General features: G+C 35.7%; 1 protein-coding gene and 1 long non-coding RNA gene across 2 annotated transcripts in view; both read left to right on the plus strand.

Moving 5' to 3' along the window:
- On the plus strand, positions 1-24,360 carry LOC308061946. The gene is made up of 2 exons (XR_013927395.1): positions 1-11,474; positions 23,052-24,360. It is a non-coding gene; the product is annotated as an uncharacterized lncRNA (long non-coding RNA).
- PHF14 (PHD finger protein 14) overlaps positions 1-26,265 on the plus strand; it is a 166,887-nt gene that overhangs the window by 76,460 nt on the left and 64,162 nt on the right. The window lies entirely within an intron of this gene.

The following is a 26,265-nucleotide window of genomic DNA, read 5'->3' on the forward strand; positions in this document are numbered from 1 at the left end:
TTGATGCTCTGACCTTATGAGGAATATAAAGTTCCATGTTCATTGCTTCGTCATCATGATTATAGTGAAGAAAATGTGCTTTAAAAAAAACCACAAAACAAACAAAAACTTATTTAGGGGAAACATTACATCAGAAATATTGACTTGATTCACTTATTTACCTGCCAAACACATTTACACTGTGGATTAAGATGTAAATAACCAAGATAATCTGGTTTTCTAACACAAGAGAATTAATTTTCTCTTGTCAGGGTGAATTGTCAATGTTTTAGAGCAGGTCAGAAAGATAAAACACAGCAATTTAATTATATTAAAGCTACAGGAGCATCCTAAAAGGAATTAAATTAGCATCATTAACAATTTTATAAGTTGAAATGTAGATTATGAGGAATTTATCCTTTTTAAAATGTATTCATGCAGGTCATGAAAGGGTTTGATAATCATGTTTCTTACCTGAAACAGAAGTGGAAAAACTATGTGTTGAATGGTGGTTTAGTAGGTGCAGAAATCTAATTAAGTGTAGAATAACTGCCATTGAATAGCTACTGTTGACCACAACTTCTGCTGATTTTGACTTCATAGCTGGCATTGTGGCCTCTTTGCGAAACTGTAGAAGCTGCTCACAGTTCTTGGAAGGAGAATAAATGGAGCTTAGCAACCAGAAAGTGGATTTTAATTTAATCTACTAAGTTTTCATTAAAATGATCTCATAATAAGTTCAGATAAAAAATACTGTTGTATTTAGGTCTTATATGCTTTAACTAGCTTTTTCTGGACAAGCTCTCCTCTTTAGGTCAGATATAATTGTTGTTTTTAACTGGAAGGATTATTCCAAAATATGTATTCTAATTTATTTCAAGGAATCAGAGTTACGAGAAAATTCAGAATGGATGATCTATACAAGCAACACATAGCTTTAGAATCAGTAGTGTCCCAGGTACAGATGTCTTGTTCTCAGAATAGCTGATTTTAGTATCAATTGCAACATATGATTTACTGTAGAATTTGATATAATTTCAAGGGCTGTGTGCATTACTATGTTTTTATTTCCAAATTGGGGGCAGAGTGTATATACAAGCTCATCAGTAACTGTATGCCTCTCTCATACATAGACAAGCTGGTACTGCTAGATACTCCTAGATCCTGCTTGGTCCCAGACTGTGAAATAGAGGTGGGATGTAACAGTCGTTGCCAATACAGTTATACTGATGAGAATAATGGCAACAGTTTATAACTGCCCAAGAGAAGACAAAGGGCTTTCCTCAGCGCTATTGTTTGCAAGAAATAAAAGATGCTGGATGACCATTTTGTTGTGGGAAGTAATCCTGTGAACAACATGTGCTATGTATAACTGCAAAAAAGAAGGTGAATTAGTTTTCTTCTTCAGGCTTTTTCTAGAAGTGTTAGGTACCACATCTGAGGACATAAAGGGTAAGATGAGACAGTGCTGTGAAGAATTGTATTTTTAAGTTGCAATTAAAAAATATGGTAGAAACTTAGTGGTATGTCTTGTTTAATACATGAAAAGATTGTAGTAGTAGTTTAGATGGGCCAGAAAAAAGCATACTACATGCCAAAATCCAGGAAATTCTGTCATAAACCATCCTCATAATTGGACTTGGAAACTGAATAGTAATCCTGCATGGGAAGAGAGGAGATTCTTATGCTTTAATCCTTTGTTCAAAATTCTGTGGAAAATGTTTTCTTAAATCTTCTGTATTAGTTTCCGTATTAGTTTTTAAAAACAATAATGAATTTAAAACTTGCTTTTCCTCAGATAATTCCTATAAATAACTGCACTTCTATCCAAGTTAGGTGACCACTGCTTCTAAAGTGCTTTGGAGGTTTATTTTTGATAATTACTAAATGATGGTAAAGTATTTAGTAAATTTGAATTATTTCGGTATTATTTTGGCTCTTAAATCTGTATTTCTTTTGATGAGACTAAATTGAGGGACTTTAATAGCTGCCAGATAGGCTTTCTGCTACGCAGCCAAAGCTGTGTAGGGGTTTGATCCACAGGGTGTTGCTATGTCAGAAAAGGTTTTCAGAGTCCTTTTTTCTTTTATGTTGTCAGAAAGTAAGAGAAGTGAACTTCTGCCTGCACTGCTTCTTTCTCCTGCCTGTACTGTCATGCAAGGACTCCTTTGTGGTAGTAGAAATAGAGTGTTACTTTAAATGCAAGTTGGTGGGACTTCTTATAAGCAAGAGGTGTTTAGAGGGGAAAACAAATTATTTTTTCAATATTCATTTTGTTCGGCGCTGTGTGTTATTGAAGCAAAAACTTTTTCAGAAAACCAGTGATCTTTGTCATCATCTTTGCTCAACAAATGTTTTATAATTACTGGATTTTATTTTCACCCTTCCCTGCCCATCTGCAACTAAGAAGAGGGTTTGTGGGGATGAAGAGATTTTTCTGAATGTGAAAGTTGATCACTAAGTTAAATGGAAATGTGCAACTGCTGAAACTGCAGATTTAAGGAGTAATCATGATAGGCCTTCTAGCTTTTCCTGCTGTGTGTTACCTCAAACACGGCTGGTTACATGACTCTTGAACAATCTACTTTTTAAAAAATGCAGGTTTTTCTAAAATTTATGTGGTGCTTTTACTTTGGGGTTGCTAGTGGGGTAAGGGTTAGAGGACGATGTGCAATTATTATCTCAAAGAATGCAGCAGATTATTTAGTAATCTATCTGGAATAAAGCATTAAATTGTTTAACTAGTTATTACTGTTTGACTGATGGACATTTATTTTTTTTTTTTCAATCTCCGTTTTAGGTGCTTGTGTGTAGCACTGGATGACTGAGGGATTATTTGTTATATGTGCAAGTGTTGATACTTAACCTGTTGACCATACGGTTTAAAATCTTTAAATAACTGCCTGTGAAAGGATTTAAAATTCTTCCTAAAAAAGTATGTTTTATTCTGATGAATTATAAAGGTTCATTAATTGGCTGAAGCTTGCCTTAGTGACAGTAGTTTTGTACCAAAAAAAAAGTGATTAAAGTTAGAATATCTTTAATTATTAACTTTTGTCTAAAACATATTGGAATGTTTTCTACTTTTATATATGCTAGTAGTTGCCATATGTATATGTGTTATAGACATGGCAAGACAATACTTTTTTAATCACTGATGTCAGATTATACAGATAGACTATTCCACTACGGTAGCATGCACTAGAGCTGAAAGTTTGGGGTTTGTGGTTTTGTCCACAAAAAAGGATCAGTCTCATGATTCTTTTGTGCTATGCTTTTAATATCTTTTTTTTTTAGAATTTACAATGAATTTACTTTATAAATTCTTCTATATACATTTATGTAAGTTTTCTTGAACTAAATATTTCTGCACTTTTACCTTTTACAAGATTGCAAGTAAAAACTTACTAGTGAATGGCACAGTCAAGATTTACAAAATAGTCAAACTTTGAAAAGTTAATTGAAATTATTTACCCAATGAGGCAATGTTTCATCTGTGACGTTATAAATGACAGTAAGGAAGCTATATCTGTAATTAGAGAAAAGAGTGGGGTTTTAATACCTTTTTACTCAAATGAATTGTAATTAAGTTTTGAGATGAGTAATAGTAATATACAGAGGGTTTTTTAGTATTTTATATTTTAGGCAATTAGGTTTGATGTAAGGCACGGAGACACAGCACTTTTTTAAAAAAGAGGTAAGAGTTCAGTGACAGGAGTTATAATGTGCTCTTGAAACTAAATATTGTGAAATCAAAGCATGAGCAGACTTAGTACACCAAAAGGTCGGCACTTGTCACTTGGAAAAGGATAAATTTTTATAGAGTGGGAAAACAGAAAGCTGCTACCCATTGATGTCATACAGGAGCTTGTCTGCATCTAAAGTAATACGTGTAAGAATGCTTGGACAGAAAAATTACTGTCCAAAATGTCGTTCATGCATCCTTTGGCAGCTTTTGATTTCCTGTTTCAGAACTGATGAAGAGCCTTGCTTGTCTCTAGCACAGTATACAGTTTTATCTTTGAAAAACACAGCTTTTCCTTTTGTTTTCTTAAGGATCTATGAAGTTTTCTTGGCACCTCAATTTATTTTATCCTTCTCCCATCCAGTTTTAATGTGTAGGATGATGGTTGCTATCATTGTAAGCCATTCTGTTGCCCTCAGGCGGCATCCAAATATGAATAAAATATTTTAGTTTGGAGTCACTGGAAATAAACATAGAGTTTCAGTTGTAAAGTACCTTACTTGAGAGAAAATGTTTATATGTTGGAACACGTTTACCATCACATTTTTTATTGGTTGGTCAGTAAGGCATGCTGGCTTTGGCAAATTCAAAATTATCTTAAGTTCTGGGTAGAGAAGCTCTGTTGTAATTAAAGTATGTGTAGTTACAAGTGAACACAGACTACTAACTCCCTACTTTTCCTGAAAGCTAATGTGTACAATTCGGTTTTAAGGGTAGGATGTGTCTTAAGAAAACTGTGGGGCATCTGATGGCACACCTTCAGGACTTTATGAAAGCTTCAGCATCCCACATATGTTAAAGCAGTTTTGATGAGTTGTCTGTGTTTTTGAGAGGAAGCTGAAATGGTAGTGAAAGCCAAGGGTGAATATGGTACCAATAATTGAAGTGCCACTCAGTTTTAGCTTAAGTAGATGGAAGTAAATACAAGTATAATTCAGTGATAGTAGTGAACTGATAGCTAACTTAGTAAATTCTAAAAAATAATGTTCTAATAAAGGCTAAAATAATTGTAAAAATCCTAATGGCAGTAACCTAAACGATACAATTAGTTAACATGTATTTGACCATAATATGTAAACAATAATTTCAGAGCTGTTTCTTACAAAAGGCTATTAAAAATGAAATACATGTGACGAAGTTGTTTTGGCAGCCTTTAGCTGTTTGCTAACAATTTAATACAGCAATAAAAGCTAGCAATAGCAGCACCAAAATTGCGTAGCAGAAACTTGATTATAATTTGGTAGGAAAATATTGTATGAATAAAAGCGTAAACTGCAGCCAAGGTTTATCCTTGGGTTTAAAAATCTCATAAATTTGAAGAGCTTTCTAAAGTGTTCTTGTTACTAAAAGTCAGAGACAAATTATGCCTTGTGCTGATGTTGCTACCTAGGGAAATAGAGGAGAGGAGTTAAATCTTGTCTTCTATAAGTATGCCTGTATTAAGTCTTCCCAGGCCTCAAAATGGAAGTCTCTTTGGACCTTGTGATATGGACTGCTTATTTAAGTATTCCCATCTCTGCTCAGCGATCCAGGCAAATAAAAGAGAATGGATGAGACTGCTGCCTGCATTTTCGCAACTAATGGAGAGCATGCTGATAACCACAACCAAGTGGGAGCACAGACTTGTGGTTTATGCCTGGTAAAAGGCAATTAAAATAAATAAATAAAAAAAATCTTTAGACTCTGTCTTTATGAAATCATGAAGTCCATTGAAATAGTGAATTTGATGTAGTTTCCTTTGTAGGGCCATTTTTGAAGTAATGAATTCTGTATGCATTTCTGAATTGGCTGTTCTTTAGCTTGCGTGTACAAACTCATACTATGTGAGACGGCATGGGGAAGAATTTTCTGGAAGTAAAATGTGTTTTATTATAGTGCTTATTGAGCTAGACATTGTCGGTGCAACAAAATACATAGATTGTTTAATTGGCAAGTGTCCATGCAAGTCTAGAGCAATTTTTATTTGGGAACATCAGCTGGTTTTGAGAGATTTAAGATGTTTATTCATTATACTTGTTGAAGTATTTTGAGGAAAGGGTGAAAATATGGAAATGCTGCTCAAGAGGGAACTTTTGGGAAACTGAGAAAAGAAAGTGAGACAAAAGAATAGGTAGGTAGGCAGAGAGGAATGTGAATGAGTAATGAATGGAGGAGAAATCAGATTCTTTATGCCTCAAAGTAGTGAACAAAGACCTGAAATTTCACGTGGAGGCTAGAAATAATCTGGCTTAGAAATTGTTGGGGACATAACTTCCTGACAGTTTATATTTTGTATTACCATTTGATGATGCATAAATTGAGAAAGGGAGAGATGAAGTTATTTGAGGATGGTAAAAAATGTGACCAAAAAACCAGCACTGAAGAGGAATAGTTGATTTTTGAAGATATTCAGGAAGAATAACAAAAGGGATTCAGTAACAGCATGAGAAATTGTGGCAGTGTTAACCTTTTTAATAAAGCTGTTTCCTTCATTGTTGAAGACCATTTTGTAATAAATGACAGAGAAGGAGAGCAACTTTTAGATTTTTCTGGCTTGATGAAGATTATTTGTAACTGCCAATGTATGAGTCTGTGGAGGGTTGCTAAGAAAAGCACTTGAGGAAAAAATACTTAACATGCCCTTTTTTGAAAGTAGATGTAATATCTGTTAAGACTTTAGGTTTGCATGAGTAAAATCAATACTGCTAGTTTTAGTAGTCCAGTTGTGTGATGTGAATCAATCCAGTAATGTTTAATTAAGTTTTTCTGCATTTTGGAGAGCTTGTACAAGTACTGGTATATAAAAAGTGGGAAAGCAGCAGTTTAGTATCTTAAAATGCAGAACAGATGAAAAGAAAAAAAATAGTGTTACTTTGTAACCAGTCTTAGTAAAAATTGTTTAAATTTACATAAAAACAGCCTGTCATTCGCTGGTACCTACTGATAGTTCTTTTAATAACACTTGCTGTGAAAAAGCGATAAGAAAACCAGCAGGCTTTTAAAACTCCAGTGATAATCTTAGTTTTTCACATTAAAGAACAATAAGTAAACTGCAGGACTTTAATTTTCTTTAATTTTGAAAGGCTTTCTAAACCTTATGCTTTTATTAAAGGCAGAATCACAGAATAGTTGAGATTGGAAGAGACCTTTAGCGCTGGTCTAGTCCTCAGCCCCCTTACTCAAAACAAGGTCAGATAGAGTGTGGTACTCAGGGCAGTATCTAGTTGGGTTTTGAATATCTCCAGAGGTGGAGTCTCTGCAACCTCTCTGGGCAGCTTGTCCTGTTTGTCCCTCCTCACAGTAAAAAAAGATTCTTCTTATGTTTTTTTTTTTTTAAATAATGATTTTTTTTCAGTTTTTGCCTACTGCCTCTTGTTTTTTCACTGGACACCACTAAGAAGTCTGGCTCTGTTTTCTCCCCCCATCAGGTATTTATACACACTGAGGAGACTCCCTCTGAGCCTTCTTTTCTCCAGACTAAATAATCCCAGCCCTCAAGGCCTCTCCTTGTATGACGGATACTCCAGTCCCTTCATAATCTTCATGGTCCCTTTGCTGGACTTGCTCCAGTAACTCCATTATCTTTTTTTTTTATACTGGGGAGCCCAGAACTGGACACAGTGCTCCAGATGTGGTTTCACTGGTACTGAGTGGAGGGAAAAAGCATATTTATTGTCAATAAAAAACTTAAACCATAAAAAAATAATAATTCTTCTATTGTGTATAACAGGCAAAATTTAGTTTCTTATAAAGAAACATTTTCCTGGAGTAAACATAGTGAGTCATTAAGGACACTACTTAAGGATGAGAAAGTAATTCAGGTATTTTTCTTATTAAATCCATGTCTTGGGAAAACTCCGTCATAGTTGTAGTTTGTAGTTGTAGTTTAAAAGGTTACTTCATTGAACAACATAATGGAGAACTACCAGGACTAATGCTTACAGTTTTCCATGAAAAGTTATATCTCTTAGTGGAGGGCTCCACTATGTAAGTTAAGACAAGACATCCACAGATCCAACCTCTTCCTCTGATCTCTTTGAAAAGTGCCTTTTCCAAATGCTTTTCCAAATTCAGTCCATTAGAGTATCATCCCATCTAACAATAGCTTTCAGTGAGCGCTTGTCAAATTGCATTAAAAGAGCTGTATCATCTAATGTAGCAGAGGACTGAGACACAGAAAAATCCCAAAACTCAGCTGTGAAGGGCTGTTTACTAATTATTCTTAATCCTAGAAAATAATTAACGACATCCTAGCTAAAACTCCATGCTTTTTCTTAGTTACAAATAAGGGGTTAGAAGTGCTAGGACAGAAGGTCTAGCAGGTTATGCTAGGAGAGTAGTGTCCCATTCCTGACAGGTGGATAATTTGAGGGCAGGAGGACTGTCAGCCTGTAAGTTACCCTTTGCATCCTTTCTGACGGGTAGTGGGGTACGCCGCAGAGTGGGGTAGTGGGTGCAGGTGTTACAAATGCTCAGTTAAGATTCTCCCTTTCATTCCAAACTAAAGTGGGAATTACAAGAGCCAGCTTTCTTTGGAGTGATAGGAAAGTATTAAAGGTAAGGGTTTTTTTTCTTGAGTTCCTTGAAGTTCCTTGAAGACTTGATCTGAATAATTTGTGGGAGTTAGCCATTAATGTCTAAGTTCTACCAAAACCATTGTGGCCTGTTTCCCACCTTGTAGGTAGTAGCTCATATCTGTGTGTAGGCTGTTAAGTGTATCTGTGTGTGCACATTTGTCTGTTTGTTATCTGTTTGGAGTGGTCAGCGTGATAGCAAGCAGTGTTAGGCATGTCCTATGTTCCTGTTCACTGTCATTTCCTCCAGATTCTTCTCTGAAAAAATAATGACACCTTAAAAAAAATCATTAGCCTATGCTAGCCCATTTGATTGATGGGTATTTATAACAGTATGTGTTTTTCATCCTGTGGGAAAGGAAATGTGAATTAAGTTTACAGTATATAATACTCGATACTTAAACATTTTTTCTTTTTTCAGTTGGTCCTGCTTACAATAGAAAACTCACAAGATTTTATTTTTGAAAGATCTCAGACTTTCATTTTGCAACTTGCGTTAACAGTATTATGTATTTAGTTCTACTTAAATCTCTTATTGTCTCATTCCAGTTATGAATATACCGCAATATTTCATTCAAATCTAGTTTCACAGCTCCGTGAGACGCTTCAGAAAAAATTCCATGCTCCCTTCATTTTTGCATTTAAATTTTTTATTAAGCCATGTGTATGAGGTGATAATTAACTTTTTTAGTAAAGAAGAGTGATAAAATTTTGTAATTAAGCAGCACAATATTTTCAGTATAGATTAATCCATATTACAGATTTTTAAAGTACCTTTTCTCTGACAAATATATGTACAAATGTTCATGTGAAGCTGGTGGGTTTTATAAGTTAAAGTGATAAGGTTGAAAACTTAACTCTTTTCACCTTAAGCAAAATTTATCAATTGACAATGAGCTTAATGCATATATTTAACAATTTTCTTGAAGAAAAGGAAAAAAATGTATCTGCTTAAATATTGCTGCAGTTGCCTTTTTCAGTAGCTTCAGTGTATTTAATGTTCTCTGCTAGCCCCAGAAATGAGAATGTTTTTATACTGTTATTTTTTGTTTTGCTTTTTCATAAGACGTATGTAACATTTTCATTATTCAAACAGAATTCCTTCTGTCTTGGGCACCAGAGCTTTGGAAAAAATAGTGCATAGCTTCTGTTGGTCAGTGTATTTGAGGCTTTGTGTCTCTTGTTATTGTCAACAAGGGAAAAATTTTTCTGGAATTCATTAGAAGTCATTGCTAAATAAGCTAAAAGGTAGTGTTTGATTATATTTCCTTTTTCAGAAGCATTTTCTTATGAAAGTTTGTTTCTTCTTTTAGAATGTAGTTTTCAGTGCATTTATTTCAAATTCTGTTTTTTTTTTTATTTCTGAAATAGTGGAAACTAAACACTCCATCAAGAATCATGAAGCATAATCTCATCAATGATTGTATTATGAAATGCTGACTTACGGCAGTGAAAGGAGAAATGGTGAAATGATCAAACAAAATGTCCATGACTGAAACTTAGCAAAGCTTACTCGCTGAAAGTTTTTAACTGGCAGTGGTATAGATGAAAGTTAGATATGCTGGGCAGTGGCAATTATTGTAGTACTAGAACCCATTTCCAGTTTCCTATTAGTAACTTTACTTACTTGGACTCAAAATTCTCCGTCTCTTGTGTATCTTTATTAGGCTGGATGTTTTCAGGCAAGATTCTTAATTTTAAATTAACTAAAATTCTTAATTAAAGATTTGGGTAAGTGTATTGTCTTGCCAGGTGTCGTGTTGTGTCCGTATCTCCCCCCTGCCCCGCCGTTGGCCTTTAAGAAGAAAGTGAATTAAAGTCTTTGATCAGTAAATTGAATTTTGGCAAAGACCTCCTTTTCTTTCCCAGGCAGGGACAGCAAAGAAATATATCCATGTCAATTTGGTGAAATCTGGAAAATTGGAAGCCTTTAAGAATATTGTAAGAGGAATAGTTTCCTCGTAGCTACCAGTCATGGTTACAGCAGTTTTTAGATCTTTTGTCATTTGTGCTTTGAGCGTGTTGTGGGCCAGCTGAGCATGCTTTTATCCCTACAGTTGGAGCACAGAGTTGCTACAGGACCTCCAAAGAAATGTGGCTTGAGAACAAATAGTTCAGCAATGGTGTCAGTGACTGATAATTTGAAGTCTGTTTGATTCAGATGCAGAGTGGACAAATGCTAGATGAGAATAATAAAATGGGGCAGTGAATGTGGGCAGATGTGTAACTCCTTCTGGGTTACTTCAGCCAGCTGTCATTCACAGACCGTTGCGAGCAGGATGTACATAACTCGAGTACACAGGAATTACATACTTATGGTGAGGACTAGAATGTTTCATTAGCATTGTTTATATAATTACAGTGACAGTGTATTGATTTTGCACACTTAGAAATACTATTCTAAATGCAGAAGAATGTTGAGTATATGACTCAACTAATCAGATATATATTGATTAGTAATCCTCCATAAACAAATTTTTGATGAAATTCCATGTTTTAAGTTTTCTCATATTTTCTTTGATGTTATCTATCTTGACCAATTCATTAAAAAAATAGATAACGTAGTCAAGGCCTCATTTGGACTAATGTCATTTTCCTCTGTTCTCCAAGAATAAGTGGCAAAGGAGAGATTTGAGAAATGAGTTAATCACAGTCACAGATTCAGGCACTTTGTAATTTTCTCGAAATCAAATTCTTTAACTTCTTCTATCCATCATTTTAACCATTTGTATGTCTATCATTCCAGCGGGTTGATGCATTCACATTCTGTGTTGTTTTCTTCTTGAGAGGAAAAAAAGTAGTGAAGAGGGGGGGCAGGGGGGGAGGTACTAGGGCTTTTCAAAATGACCATGACCATTATTAAGGCAAAAGGCCACATGTATTATCTGTAGTTCCAAAGTCATGCAGAATGACATACAGCCTTACTTCATATTTTTATCCCAAAATTAATGCTCTGAAGACATAAGTGTATATAGTCGCATTGTTTGAAATGCATTTAAAGCTTTTTACTAATTGCTTTTAAAAGCAGTGTCATTTCTGCCTGGTCTAAATGCAGAGTTTTTTGCCGTGTTGCAGAAGGAACTGTAATGTGGATCAGATCTGGCTGGAAGTGCCCAACAACAGCAGTAACAAAAGTTTTAAGAAACTGGTAAAATTGAAAAATAATTTGATTCACTTTATATCCATCGTGGCATAGGGTGAGTCATCAGTTCACCCTACTGGTTTGTTTTGCTTTAGGTTTGCTTCATATAAATTTTACTGCCAAATTGTGATATAATGAGAAGATATATATTCCAAATAAAATATTATTTTCCTATGTAAAAAATATACTGCATCTTTTGATTCAGTTGAAACAAACCACACTTCACACTTCATCTGCACTATGTTGTTGATATATGTGCTAGAAGTAATATACACAATAGAGAAGTAATAAAACATACAGTTTTGTGGTAATGACATTGTGAAAAATCTGTAAAAACTCCTTTACTTCCATTTTTGTCATAATGAAATAATTTTGTTGAGGGATCTTTTTTATATTATTTGAAAAAAATCTTAAGTAAATAAGTTACAATGTACATGATGGTATTATTTTGCTGATTTATTCTTTTTTAGTTCTCATGGAAATGATTTATATAATACTTAGCACAGAGTTCCACAAATAGAGCATCTTCTTAATAAACTTCTATCAAACATCTGGCATTGCCTTAAATGCTATTAATTGACAGATTTTTTTCTGTAAAATACAACTTTTTTTTGTCATTGCTTATAAGATTTGTTAATGAGATCTTAATTTTATCTGCATGCATGCACGTTTTCAGCTGTGACAAGAACAAACATGTTATAAAAGCTGTTTTTCTAAAAATATTTTGTCAGAGGTGCTGTACGATGCTTTTTGTGTATAGCTTGATTGTGATACAAATGTAAATGTATCTGGTGTTTATACATATTGGTTAACTTCTGGCTTAATTTGAAAAAACTATTACTAAGTATTGCATGCTCCAGAACTAGCTTGAAAGAAAACTGTAATTCCTGGTTTGGTGTATGTCAGATTTATTTTTTAATTAGTCCTTTTCCTCTTAGAGACCTGTCATTTTTGGTTTAGAAAATTTTAAAAATGAATACTGAAAAATAATTATGAAATTATAATGGAATATATGAAATGTTTGCTTTGTAACTTAAGCAAATATATTTTGAAACATTTATTTCCAGCCTTTCTATATCTATCAATCAGTTTGAGAAACTTTCTGGCTTTAAAACAAACAATGGTCTGTGCAAGTGAATGCATTACATTTTCTGTACTTCTCTGACTTTATATTTTGTTTGTAAACTCATCTGGGAACTTTTTACTTAGGCCATTTCATGTGTAAAGTTTTTTATTGCAAAGCTGTAAATATCCATGAATAATACTAGTTTTCTGTTGTGGTTTTTTTTTTTTTTTTTTGGATGGTTACAGATATGCTTTAGATATGCTAACAGATATAAAAGTTACCCACATAACCTTTCCTGACTTTTACTTGGTGGAATGTTTATAGTGTCTAGGTTTCAGTTGAATACAAAATCATGTTTCAGTTAAAGAAGAGGGCCTTTATTGTGACAAATACCGTTGAATTTTAGGATGGTGTCAGGGGCACAATGTTTTACTATCTGTGCAGAACAAAATTGATTATAAATTAGTCTTGGACACTACATAGAAATTGGGTATTGGCATGTGAACAGTCAGATGCTGTCTGTAGGAGAGCTGGGAAGCAAATTTCCTCTTCCTTGTAACTGACAGAAATCCACTACTGACCCAGGCACTGGACATTGCAGGTTTTTTTTCAACATAGCTGCTTGCCATCCTGATCATAGGATTCAGCAATACTTAAAAATAATGGCTGATGTAGGGATTTCTAGTACCTGGAATGTAAGCTTTTAAACTATCAAGAACAAATTATCATATCTTCTTACTTGACTGTTCACATACAGCTGAGTCCTGCGTAGCCACTGAACACACTGCATTACTCATTGTAATGAAGAAGCACCTGCTCACATCCCCTCTGAGCCTGCCAAGCTGCAGGTGGTGGCTGTGAGCCCATGGGATGTCACCAGTCATGAGTGAGCAGTTTGGCTGTGCTGCTGGTGTGGCTTAGTCCCTCACCTCGCCCCGTGGCGTCCTGTTTCCCGGACTAAATGAGGCCAACTTGCTCAGCCTCCCTTACAGGCTATACGCTGGCTGTGAAGCGGACTTTTTTTCTCATCTCTTGAATTTGGTGGCCTGAAACAGGCTATGGGGCTTTAAGCACAGTGTCATTAGCTCTGAGGAGAGAGGAATAACAGCCTCGCTTGATTTGCCAGTCCTGCCTTCATTCAGTCATACGGAGTTTCACATTCATTTTAACCCCCAGGTCCTTTAAGCAGAGCCAAGAGGAACTCGGCCAGTTGCTTCTCGGTCTGCACTGATGGAGTTATCCCCCCTCCATGCAAAATTTCACTCTTCTTTGTGATGAACTCCATGATTCTCTGGTGGGCTAGTCCTCAACTTTCTCAAGCAAATTTTGGATTGGAGTTGTACTGTTCAATGTGTCAGGCACCCTTTCTAACCTAGTGTCACTCTGAAAGTTGTAGAGCGTGAATTTTGTCTCATTATGATGATTTTTTATAAACTTTAGTAGCCCCAAAATCACCTCTTGTGGTACTTCGGCTGTTGTTGGACACCATCTAGATCTCAGTCTGTTGTCTGCTGCTCTTTGAGTCCAGCTGGCTTTTAACCAACCCATTCATCCAGCCTTGTACTTCACTTGGTAAGGAGAATGCTGTACGGGACTGTTTGAAAAGCCTTATGCTGAATACAGTTTGGTATGTTACCACCACTGCTCTTCTCTGTTTCACATAGCCAGTTATTTCATCATGGTAATTTCAAACAAGACCAACTTGTCTACCCTTGCTAAATCTTTGCTGAGTGCTCTGGTTACTTTCTTGTCCTTCATGTGTTTGAAAATGGTTACTGAGAGGACATTCCCCTTGATCTTGCCTGGGGCAGGGGTGAGGCTGGCCAGCCTGTGATTTCCTAGGTCCTACTTGCTACCTTTTTTTTTAACGGGCATGTCTTAATGCACTAAGATGGGCTTGTCTTGGCATTGTTCAGTTGTTGAGCTGCCTTGGTTGTCAAGATATTTCTTGGATCTTACACAGGACCCTGGCAGAAGTAACAAGCACCCCTTTCAGAACCATTGGATAATCCCCATGGATTGGAATATATTCAAATAGAGTAGACTCTGACTTGTTGCTTTCCTTCCTGCTGTTGGCTGTCCTTTTTCCCATCTCATGCTGGTAGGCATGGAAGCCTGAGAGCAAGTGTTCACTGTGCAGACTGAGGCATTGAACACAAAGGCATCAAGTACATCAGCTCCTTCTGTGTTATCAGTTGAAATCCAATACATATTTTCTGTGAACTTCCTTTCACTGCTAACATTCTTGTGAAATTACTTCCTGTTTCTCATTGGATCTGTCTGGCGTCTGCCTTCTGAATTTTACCATCAATCATTTTGTATATTTAATTCAGTAAGAAACTTCTTGCTTTACCAAACAGATCTTCTGCTGGATTTTTTGTGTCCTGTACAATGGGATGATATGTTCCTCTGAGCTCTGAGTAAATTTTCTTTTAAAAATCATACCTCTCACATTTGATAACCTTCCCTTTCATGATAGCCACCTGCAGGATTCTGCCTAGCAGTTCCTTTGACAGGCCAAGGTTTCCTCTTCCAAAGCCGTCATACAGCTTTTTGCAGTCTTCGTTATGAAGCAGTAGTACATTCTTCTGTAATTTTTAAACTGTAGCAGTGATAAGCGACTGTACTTATTACACCTCTCTTTGTTCTCTGAACACAATGTTCCAATAAGCAATAAAGTTTCAGTAGTGCCATTAATCTTCTCAATCTAAACTATAAATAAAACCTAATCTTAATTTATTTCTGCGTTTCTCAGTCATAGCAGTAATTGTACCACAGATTTTGACCTGGGCTGTGATATACAGCAGCTTGGTAAAGAGGTTCCACATGATGCTGTAGAGGCTTGTATGGCTCACAGTAGAACCATTGCAGTGTTAAGGTTTCCAGGAGTGGGAGTTTTGGGAGGAAAAAAACCCCTATAAATGTCTTGAAGAAGAGACTGCATTAAAAGGGAAGAAAAAATACCCATCTGTTAGCCCTGAGTCTGTGTTAGACTGAGCAGACTAATACAGTTACATGAAGCCTGTTACATATAGCAAGACATCACACGCTTATTATTAGAGGTGTGCTTGGCAGAGCAACTGAACGGGAGATCAGAGTTCCTACTCTGGCTGGTTTTGTAGCACTCAGATAGTCATTCTTAGATTTTAACATATTGAAGTCACACGGAAGGTTCTAAATGCTTCGTAGATATCAATAAACCATCAATAACTGATGGCTAACTTAGTGGCTTAGGCCTGCATTTTCATTAACAGGAGTATGAAAACCATGCAGACCAGTGACTTTGCAGCTCCTTTAGAACCTGCTGGTGATGGTGAAGTGTTTAAAAAAAAAAGACAAAAAAAAGACACTGGGGTGAAATTGAGATTTTCCTGTCAGAACTCACCTGTCCTCAGGGATAAAGAGCCAGCCCACAAAGTGACTTCTTCTACTTCCTTGTAAAAAACAAAGAGTAGTAATAATAGTAGTAACAACAACAATAGCTTTAGACTTTATTTAACATACTGTAATGGAAAAACTTTACATCCCACCATTTTTTGATTAAAAAAGACTCCTCTATTAATTTTTTTAATATCAAGTGAATCTTACAGTCTATTGTATTATATAACTGTGCTAATTAAACTATTTCTCATAATTAAAATATTTCTCACAGTATATCATAATAATGAGCAGTCAATGCCAGTTCTGTATTTGAAAGAAGTTTAGATTTTTATTTCCAATAAAAGGTTTGATCTGAAAGATTAATAGTATGTTAATATATTTATATAGTACTTAAGGAGTACACAGTTCTCACAGTAACAGAAACAATTACAGTGACAGGCAGTACCCATAATGAAAAGAAATTGTATGATAGGTAGAATATTTTTATTGAGTTCGTGCCGTTGACTGACTTTACTGATAAAGGTTTAATTACACACAGTTGATGCAAGAGACAGTTTTACTGGGAAGATACCGTGTAATTGTTTTCCTCAACAGAATCCAAAGCCCTTTTAGGCTGCTTTGGGAACAGGCAGGCAAAGAGGCTGCTGCTGAGGGCTGGGTTTTGATGTCTCTGCAGGTATTTCTACAGGCATGTCTGGGGTGCATGCTGCTTTGGAGCAGCCTGGACGTTCCTGTCACTATAGATACCTCAGAACTCTTAAAACTTTGAAGTATATAGATCAGACCTAAAAAAATGAATTACAGCAGAACTTGTATCATCTTCTATGATACAAGAAGTTGGGAAGGCACTGACCAGCAGTTGATTTGTAGCTCCATTTTCATTGTTAGGTTATCAGAGGAAAGCTCACGGTTTTGTCTTCGAGCCAGCTAGTCATGTTTAGTTGGTCAAGCATGTTTTGTGTGCACAGACAGCCTAAGACTAAGGCTGGGTGAGTAAATGCCAGCTTAGTTCTGCAGTGAAAGTGTTTTCCTAATTTTTTGTCTCGCAGCATTCCACCTACATGAAATAGAAACAAAAACAACGGGGAAATAAACCCCAGTCTGTGTGAGAAATACCGTGTGGCTTTTTTGCAAGGCAAAGTTTTACTTTTCAGATCATATGTATACTTATGTAGAGTTTCAGAAGTATTTTCAAAATGACATTTCAGTTAAGAAGAATGAAGTTTTTCTTTAAAAGACCAGCTTTTACATAATTCAAAATCAAAATATTCTGTCCTTAAATTGTTGTATACTTCTGTAGATAAAATAGCTTTTTTGATTTCTGTGCTTATATTGTCTTTCCCTTTTTCTTTTGTTACTTTGACATTTTTGCATGTTAAATCCGTCTTGTTGGGTGAAATAATTGAACATATTGTGTAACTTTGCTGTCAGGATAGATGTGCATTTAGTAAGACTTCCCACCTGTTTCAAAACCAAAGTAGTGTACAAACTGAGAAAAACTAAGCATGTGGTAAAGGCATTACACTGGAGATGGTGCATTACGCTGCTGAACTGCACTGTTTGAGGTCAATTTTAGTTGTATTTTGTCTTGCTGACTTTTGGCTTATTTCTACTAATGTTCCATTGATAAATTTGCCCTGCATCACACTATGCTAAGGATGACTTTTAGTCATTTAAACAGGAGAGTGAAAAGCAGTTTAGTGTGCTAATTATTTTTTTTTTAAGTATAAAATTCTGGTTTACGTTGAAACTGCAGGCTTCATTTCTTTTTTGCATCTTCACAAAAAGCTTCTTTGTGAAGCAATGGCTTTTTTCAGGCAGCAGTTAGGCCTTACATTTAGATTTTATATTCCAGTTACTAGTCATTCATTCATTAAACTGAGAGACCTTTCATGAAAATCTGTTTTGTAATCTTAAAAAAGTTGACCTTCCAGCTACATGATGCCATATCCTGATTCAGCTATCATTTATCTTGTAATGCTGATTACATTATTCATCAATATTCAGTTATCCAAGTATCTGAAAAAGATCACTTCCTGAATGAGAGACAAAGTGACTCAAGTTGAAGCAGTCGTACTGAATTTTGAAATTTGAATTTGAAAATATCTTTGTTAAAGAATACACTGATACATGTAAATCAGTTGGAGTTTGAGGTGCACATCAGTGTCAGTGTTCCCCTTAATTCTGCTGAAATGTAAATGAAGTGTCCGATGTTGTTAGTGCAGCAACCTACATAAAAAGGAGCCAGGGATGGTGGCCCACTCATTTCCCTTCGAGGCTTTTTTAACACCCCAACTATGCCAAGGTTTTTTTCTTTAAAGTTTATGCTGCTTGAAATTAAATTTAATTGTGACGCTCCTGCTGGTACACATCTTTTCTGTTAAAACTATTGTAAACCAGACTTGTATGGAAAGATACAGACATCATCATATCCGTGTTTATAAATTTATTATGCTCATTGTGTAGCAAGCAGGGTTTTTCTTCTTTCAGACTCATCTAAGTACTCAACTGTAAATAAGTACACTCTGTTACAGTGTAGATTACGTGATATTGTGCAGTTGGGATTGAAAATTAGTTTTGTACTGTCATGTGACCTTGTGTTATACAAGCCCTAATGCAGCATTTTTTGTTATTAATAATAAACGTAATAATAATTATGTTCTACGACCTGTTTTTCTAACTCCATAATGAGTACGCTAACAGTCACAAGATTGGTTGAATTCATGGGTTGGCATTCAGTTGAGTGTATTTTTTGTTACAGTGAAATCAGAGATTAAATTTGAAAATGCTTTCCTTGTGCTTGTTCAGAATAGCAGGAGGAAGGAACAGTTTTGCTTTAAGTGGAAAGGGATAGTCACTCCTTGCACTTGCACACTGAATCAGATAGAGACAGCTGCAGAGGGAAGATATGCATTGCAAAAACCAGATCAATTGGATTCAGTCACATCCAAATGAAATTACATCAGTCAATAACCTTCCTTTCAAGTTACTGAAATCTTCCTGGCCCAAATTTCTCTTGTCAGGTTACTGAGTTTTGCCAATGATTAAAGTATCTTGAAATTGCTTCGATAACATCAAGGACCTTGTTGTGACAAGGTCTGTAAAGGCAGTCTCTTAAAAGAGAAAGCTGGGTTTCATGTAGAGTATTGAGTGTATTGACTAAATTTTTTTCATGGGTTCTCAGAAGCATGTATTCACAAAGACAGTGCAGAATGAAGGAAAATGACACTTAATGAAACCATTTCACGTATGTGATACGAGTATTTTATTTAATCTTTTGTATAGGATATGTCGTTTCTTCTAGGCTTTGAAATAGTTTGAAAATGTCTTCTTGTTCTGAAGTGGGCATAGTAGTACTTGGAGAACGGAATTCTGTAAATCTAGACTACTGTTAGTCTTATTTGTTTACCTCAGTCAACACATTTGTGCAGTGACTTAATTGTTGCTGTTTATGCTCTGGTGTGCCAGTTATTAAAATGAAGCAGGGCTTTTCTATTCCAGTGGTACCTCTGGTTCTGTGATGTTTTGTCCTGCAGATAACTTTTTAACAGGCTAATCAGTGTGTATATTAGCAAATAGAAACCTGTAACCATTCAAGAAGTGTTTATTAATATTTATAACTTGATCAATACTGAGAAGGATGGAAGTAATTAACAGTGTCTAGAAGACACATTGCTCATAATTGTTTTGGGGGTCTGGGTTTTTTTCCCCCTACTAAAGAGCTCTGTAACTCTTATCCACTTAATGGAGCTGTGGGTACACATTAATTCCTGGGACCAAGAGGTGTATCTTGAGCAGCCCGAGTTTTAAAAATATATATTATGTACGTCACCTTCAGATGGTTTAGTGTTTACTGCAGATACGGTTCCTTGCCTTCTGAAATTGGTCTTTGTCAGCACTTCATCTGTAATTAAATAGCTCCATTTTCCCTCTCTTTCATTACCATCTTACCTCATTAAAGTTTTTCCCAAATACCTTTTCAGGCTTGACAAACCTACCCTGGTGGGAGAGTTCTAATGTTTCAGAATTGGTAAGATATGCTGAAGCATCTTCCTACCTTCAGACCTTAGAAGACAAACTGAGCTTACATTATGGTTGCAAATGTATCTCACTTATGCCCATTTAGCCGCCAGAAACATTGTTCTCACAACAAGTATTTAACCTGATGAAAGCAAGTATTAAAATGGCTAAAAAAGAACAATGACCAATCCTGCTAACATAAGCATTATGTTTGGCTGCATTTTGCACTTTCGGTAACTGTTACACAAATGAAGAGGGCCTTTGGCAATTCCAGTAGAAAGTGTTGAAATAATTTGTGGGGTTTCTTGTGCTTTAAATTTCTCTGAAAAGGAAATTTGCACTTATTCATAGACACTCCTATTACATAAAATCTTCTTAACTGAGGAAGCAGGTTACAGCCATATGTGTTCAGGGAGGAGGGTGAGAGAAGTTGATGTGTTTCTCTCCCTTTGTACCAAAACTTGAGAGGAAGTGCTTTCATAGCTATTTTTGTCCTGGAATGGAAGAGAGCTGGGAGGGAACAGCTAAGGACCAAATCTGTAACTGAGAACCTTCCTGTTGAAAGCATCTATTACAGCATTACCCGTGATGCTTTTTTCTATCTGATATCTGTTCCATCGATAGAATGATGGTGAGAAAGGAAAGCAAATCTGTTTTGCTCACTGTCATTTCAGATTTTTGTGATCAGTAAATCCTTTTCCCATCTAAGGCTGACAGTGCAATTTCAGATGTTGCAGGCAGCTCTGGGTACTTCAGTCAGTAGAAATTCGAGTGGATGTGTAAGAATGGGAGCAGTTCTTTGGATGAGAGAGTGTTGGGAAGTGCTATGTAGGGGTGGGAGAAAAGCAAAAGCCGAGAATAGAACAGGAAAAATGTCTTCAGTGTGGGAGGTCCCAGGAAAAATTTTAGTAAGTAGTTCTCCAAAATCAATAGTCAGTTATCAGATGAGTTTGTAAGTTAAAAGCTTAAAAAACCCTATTCTATTTATCCATTTATATTCTTTTGTCTTTTACCAATCTGTTGCTAATTAGAACTGTGTTTAAACAGTCAGTAGTGATTCCTTAACTAAATAATGCTTCAGAGAAGACAGGGGTGAAGATAATCCTTGTAAAATGACTCTTGTAAAATAAATTATGTCAAGGTAAATTTTAAAAACAGTAGTAATGAAAAAAAATTCCAACCATTTAAAAAGCATATTCCCTTTAATGTATCAAAAAAATTATCTTTAAAATTTCTTGATACATTATCAAGAAAAATGCAATACAGGGAAATAAAATAGAAATCACCAGTGCAGGTATTGGTTACTTACGCTTCCTACTGGATGCCTGTGTTCTTAGAGCCTTACCTAAAGTACTACAAAAAATTAGGATCATGGCTTTCCTCTGTAGTCACAAGTTTCCTCTGTGAGCCTTCTTTGTCTTTTTGGGTTTTTTTTGGGTTTTTTTTTTTATTTGTGAGCTTATTGTTAAAATGCAACTTACTATTTTATGACTTCAATAGTGCAGGTTGTTTCATACATAAAAGCATATTTTTACATAAATACCAATTTAATATAAAAACATTTATAAATACAAATTTCTAAGTACAATTATAAGTACATATACATAGATGTGTGTACATATATGCAAAAGCTCATTTTGAGAAGCAGAAATAAAAACTTGTATTGAAAGTATGGATAACTGTATTCGTGTCCAAACCTTGCTAGCCCAGAGAGGGCATAGCCCATCATGTTCTGATGATCTGACTCTGATGGTACGGTTCCAGCTACTCATACTGTTGCTGAGAGGATAGAAGTGGCACAAAGACCCTGAGCTTATCTCAAATTGTTTGCTGATGCTACCCTTGATGTTTCAGCACTTGATTGTGTGTCCATGTCAACCTCACCCACCCTGGGGTGATCAGAACAAAACCAGTTGCACTCACTAAGGGAAGGGGATTGATTATTAAAAGTAGTTTATTGAACAGCTCAGCTTATCTTTGGTTTTCTTAAAAAGTTCAAAAATGGACTGTATTATTGTGGTTAAGGATACGTGATTTGAAATTCTAATGATGTTCTGAGTAAGAGATGAAGTGAGAATTGCAGTGGATTTGCATATACTGCTTCCTTTTTGTCCCTCTAATTCTTAGGCTCAAAATCCTTACACTCAACATTAAAAATAGTTTGCAAAGAACTGTTGTTGGTATGTGGGGCAACACTATGGCTCCTGTTCATCAGATTTGTTATTTTTTTTATTTTATGAAAGTATGACAGCAGTTTAAATTTTGTTTTTATTTACAATTCTACTTTAATACATTTTAAAGTAGAAAACAAAACAAATGCAGTGGAGACTTTATGTAGGTCTTTTTTAAAAAAACCCTGATATGTATTTGATATGCCAGCACAGCTTAAAGACAACATGGATTATTTTTTTCTACTTAAAATCTCACAATGCTATCAGTGACATTAATTTATTGTATTTCAAGTAGTTTTGAAGAGTTTAAATGTAGGGAATCTAGACTTTAAAATTGTATTTATTTTGGGGAAAAAAAGCATCCTTGAATAGTATGTATGTCATGAGAGTGTCAAAAGACAGGAAGTACAAGTAGGAAAAAAAGCTGTGAAGACTTGAATTACTGCCTCAAAGACATTGTTTCAGAAGTGACTAAAGGTTTCTGTGTACTGAATTACTACATTGCATTATGAAAAAAGCCCTCCCATACTTAATGCTTCCCAAATCCTAAGATTTACTTTTTTTCAAATGCTGTTCTATAAAACAAGCATCTTTTTAAGGTTGTAACACACAGCACAACAGTACATGTTGTTTGTGCTTGTCATGTAGGCAGTCCCATGGCTGCATTTGTGTGGGTTTCAAATCTGAGGAAAATGCTAGCTTCACGATCAAGCCTACTTGTATTAAATTGTTGCTTTTATGATTAAAAAAGAAGAAAATTTTCTAGGCCTTTGTTCTTTGAGCTGTATCGAGAACAAGTTTAAAGGATGCTATACTTAGTTTAATATTTTAACACATAGAGACTTGGAAGTTTGGTATGAGTATCTTTAACTATTTGGATCTGAGCATACATATTGCTTGAATTTAGTGTGATATTAAAATGTTTCATAAGACAGAGCAGAGTTGCTATGATCTTTCAATGTTAATATTTTTTTCTTATCACTTTACTGTGTAGATACCCTTCATGAGACACAACTCTGCCACAACTCATCCTCGGAGGCAATCGTGGAAACCTTTTATAATATGATTTTTAAATGTGGATAAAGCTCTCAATAGAGTACCTAAAGTAAAGGAGAACAGCTACCTTGTCTCTACTATAAGCTTATTATGACAAAAAGTTGAGTTTTCTTGTCAGGCTTGGATAGAATGTAATGGATTGGTTTGTTATTTGGACTGACAAGGTAGTTAATTTGCCTGATTTTTTTTTTGCACTAATCAGGAACATTTCGTATGTGCATTGTTGAAAAATCCCGGATAAATGTCTTGTCAGAATTGTCCTATTAAGTAATGTCTTTTTCCCCTGTGCTTCCGTTGGCAAATGATGTTACACAATGCTTGGATTCACTGAAGAGTGACAGAAGCCTGTGGGACTTAAATATTGTGCATTCCTCTATGGTGATACCGAATGAAATAAGCAACGGTTTGCCATCCACCTGCCACTCTACCTATACACAGTTTAATAAGAACATTTCTATAAAGAACACCATGTTGTATATAGACCTTAGTGCAAAAAGGATTGTTTCCTAAGGGGGGGGGGGGGGGGGGAATGTTCAGTGATAATGAGACCTGTAAAACACTTGAGACTTACTATTCTGAAGGAATAGATTTGCCACGGAAAAATTGATTTTATGCTTATTAGTATGAACTAATTGTTTCTGACTTCAGACACTTGAGTGAATACTATACCTATATTGCTTTCTGAAAAATTTTTAAGAAAAAGAAAAAATTGAGTATATGCAGACATTTGTTTTATTTGGCTTACTTCTGTGGCAGTGTTGAGGACAAGCTTATCTCCTCACAATACAAATATGAAATTGTTATGTAGATTGAGGAAGGAATGAAGAAATGATCACACAGCGTGACAGCTGAGATCTTCATCTTCGTCCGTATATATCCTGGTATATGCAGACATAGTATTTTGATCTACAAATGGTACTGATCCAGTTCTTAAATCTACAGTAGCAGTGTGTTGACATCTTCATTGTTTTCATCTTGAACTTGCTTGGAAAAATTCTGCTCAAATGCAATCACACTTGTAACTTTATGGCATATAATCTTTGAATTTCTTGAGATATGGTGGTTTTTGTCATCTATCAAGGCACATTTCCATTTGAAAATATTTTTTAAACTTAAGAAAGAAATTAAATGCTGTAATAAGTAATAGGAGAAATATACAAATTTGTGTATACTTATCTACAAGTCATAACTTACCAGGGCATTTCATGTTTGGATATTATATTAAATAAAATTAACCTGATGTCTAACACGTCGTTTTGTTTTAAAAAGGGGGTGGGATGAAACCATAGTAAGATTTTTGTCTGAACTATCATAAATGCTTACCATTCTGTATTGGCAGGGCACACAAAGACACCTTAAAAATAAAGAAATTTGCACCAGGAAATAGACATTAATGCAGGAATCTGATCTTTAAGGTCCATTAATCTGTTTTAGGAGGAAAAGACCAAGTTTAGTATCCACTTGTCCAGAATTCTGAAAGTAAAATGCTATATCCAAACACTGTTCTTATGAGGGGTAAAAAAAGGTGTTTGCCTGTACATCATGCTGTGTTTAGGGGGTAAAAAAAAAAGGCAATGTTTACTGTGACTTATGATCAGTTATTAAACTAACACACACAGGTTAGGTATTGTGAGTAGGAGAGAATGATAAACGTAGCATAGCTTGGCTTTACAAAGAATTTTAAAATATTGCTGTTGTGTGACATTGTGCTAAATAAGCTAGAGAAATACTCTGTTAATTAAGCTGCAATAAAATATGTAGCTGATAAGAAAAGTGGACTAGTTACCATGGACTCGCTGTCAAATGATATTCCACTCATTGGGTTCCACTCAGGACTCTCCTGGATTAGGTATTGTATTTTTGTGTATTAGGTGCCGGAATAAAATGTTTGGTTACGTTTGCAGGTGATGCCAGTATGATGTGAGGGACTACAGTGTTAGAATTAAAAATGAAATTTTAAGAAAAGCGTGCAGTGCAGTAATGGAAAAAACATGCAGTGCAGTAATGGAAAAGGCATATCACTGTTTAGTGCATGATTATGATACAAAGAGTAACTATTTAGAAGACATAACTTCACAAAAGAAGGTATAGGAGACTCTGGATCACAAACCGATCATACCTGAGACGTACAGAGAGGTGTTACATTTACCACGTGAAAGTACTCCTGAATATTCAGAAGACTGGTGTCCCACCTTTGGAAAAGCCTCAGCTAGCATATTCTGTCCACTTTGTTGAGAAATAATATAGAGAAAGTCCAAAGCAAACTGAATTGAATGATAAGAAGACTACAGGAGACATAAATGAACAAAAAAGCTTGAAATAGTTGGATTTCTTTAATTTAGAGAAGACTGGGGAATCTGTCTTCAAACAGCCTAAATTAATACACAGATGACGAAGAGAGAAGTTGCTGCAAAGAGGGGAAAAAGTTGTTCTGCAAATCCAGTCAGACCAAAAATAAGCTAGATTGTAGCAAGATGATTTGGGTTAGGCAACAGAAAGTTTGTTTCTAACAAGAGTAATGGCACTAGAGAAGTTTGTTAGGAAAGTTGAGTAATCTCTGCTCTTGGATGATTTTAAGGGAAGACTAACGTGTGTTAAAAACTGGTTTTGTTGGTACTCTCTTGGGCTTGTCTGATACCCTAAGCCAGGGGTCCTCAAACTACGGCCCGTGGGCCGGATACGGCCCCCCAGGGTCCTCAATCCGGCCCCCGGTATTTACAGACCCCCCCGCCGGGGGTTGGGGGGGAAACCAAGCAGCCGCAGATGACTGCCTGCCACTGCATCCGTGCGCCGGCCCCCTGGTTAAAAAGTTGAGGACCCCTGGCCTAAGGTGATTTCCTGCTGTATTTTGTATGCTTTTTTGCTAGTACAGCTTCTTTGTAGGATTTTGTTCCTTGGCACTTTTGACATCAGGTATTAGTTTAGTGTTCAGGCTCTCACCTGCCCCGTATGAATCCTTATGTCACGTGCCTCTCTCTGGAAAGGCAGATGTTAATACTTGATTTTTCACCTTTTGAAAGAAGTTTGAAGGCAAGATTCAGAATCGTAATGAACTTCTCTAGTAGTTCACAATACACCATTCAGTATAGTTATTAGTCTGAATGCCTGAGAATGGCGCTATAGATGCAATCATGTGTTACATCTAAAATGTA

This window comes from Falco punctatus (genome assembly GCF_963210335.1).
Source record: "Falco punctatus genome assembly, chromosome: 4".
NCBI classification, from domain to species: domain Eukaryota; kingdom Metazoa; phylum Chordata; class Aves; order Falconiformes; family Falconidae; genus Falco; species Falco punctatus.